This window comes from Trachymyrmex cornetzi, unplaced genomic scaffold, assembly GCF_001594075.2.
Source record: "Trachymyrmex cornetzi isolate Tcor2-1 unplaced genomic scaffold, Tcor1.1 scaffold74, whole genome shotgun sequence".
Lineage (NCBI taxonomy): Eukaryota > Metazoa > Arthropoda > Insecta > Hymenoptera > Formicidae > Trachymyrmex > Trachymyrmex cornetzi.
In genome coordinates, this window is record NW_017300070.1 from 46,942 (window position 1) to 48,713 (window position 1,772).

Here is a 1,772-nt window from a genome sequence, read left to right on the forward strand (position 1 = left end):
CCTGCCTCTCACTCTAATCGTCTTTCTACCCCCACCATTGCCATCAGCGGTCCATTCTAGATGTCGATGGTATTCACATATCCGCACTTCGCCGCCATTTTTACTGCTTTCCGCACTTCGCCGCTGAGCTGAGAAGATTATCGTCGTTACGGTTAATTGTTATAGGTTATACCTTCTAAGCTGTTGGAAACCTTGTAGGAATGAAAGGAGCTACAAAATTTCAAGCAGCAAATACAAATCATAACCTGTAATGACCATAACCCGTCACAGTCACTGGTTCAGTAGGTGCATTCAGTACTACAATCGTTCACTGAGCGTTCAATGAGCGGTTGTAGTATTGAATGCGGGAGGGCTCCGATTGCACACATCGCATATTGCACACATGTATCGCTGATTGGCCAATTTAAAAATAAAATAATCTCATTGACAAAACAGTGAAAAATTACTAGGCACCAGTTGATATGAGTGCTGTGTACAATCAGAACTGTAGGCAAACGGGATCCTCCCACTGAATGCACCCATTGGCTGCGTTCAGCAGACCCAACAGTTTTGCAACCGTTTTGTGATTCTTCGCTGAGATAGGACTATTCCTTTAAATCTAAAAGTATAATCCAATTAGCGCGACGAATCATAAAACGATTGCAAAACTGCTGAATCTTCTGAACGCAGCCAATGGGTGCATCCAGAAGCACGACCGCTCACTGAGCGCTCGGTGAGCTCTTGCATCTGATTGGCATATTCCATTAGATCGAAAAATATAGACCAAACAGATACAAGAGCTCAATGAGCGCTCAATGAGCGGTCGTGCTTCTGGATGCACCTATTGATGAAATGGGGATAGAGCAATGAGTAGAAAAAGGAATAAAAATGGTGGACGCGAATACCTACGTTTCTAGTGCTCTAGGGTTTGTTCGCGTTGCATGCTCCAATATATTCCAATATGCTCCTACCATAGCTCCTATTCACTCCAACGCGCTTGATAGAGTGAGTAGGAGCTATGGTAGGAGTATGTTGGAACATGTTGGAGCATGCGACGCGAACAAACCTCTAGTCTCACTAATGAACACTAAACGTAAGTGCGCATGAGCACCTGAAAGCTTCTGATTCACTCAAATATCGTCCCAACCAAAATGGCGACTGATCAATTGTGGCCACGATTTTCTATAGGTGCGTTCCGTATCGCGCATGATGCGCATGATGCATCCATTGTCCTTGTTTAACATTTGGTGAGCAACAAGGATAAACGATGCATTATGCGCATCATGCGAGAAACGGAACGCACCCTATGCTTCATAGCGAAGATGCCCATTCCAGTGTATATATAGTTCAGTAGTATTTAAGTACATGATGATAAAAAACGAATGAGATAGACAGAGGCGTCTTCTCGCCTGGGACTCTTCTCTTGTTTCACACGGAGCTCTTCCTGCTTGAGGCACATAGAGAAAAAGGTTTCTTTCGATTTAGTATTCCTATTTATTTGACTAATATTTGTTTTATTGAAACAACATATGCTTGTACGAAATATTATTTGTTTAAATAAAAATTTTGTTATTTCATTCGAGAAATTTCTATTGCTTGACAGAAATAACATTATTATTTGAAGTAATATCTTTCCATTAAATAATATATTATTTGGTTACAATGTATACAAACAATGAAACAAATTATTTATTTGAAAAAGGCAAAATATATTCATAGAGGTTAGGTTAGGTTATTCGGGAGGGCTCCGATTGCACACATCGCATATTGCACACATGTATCGCTGATTGGCC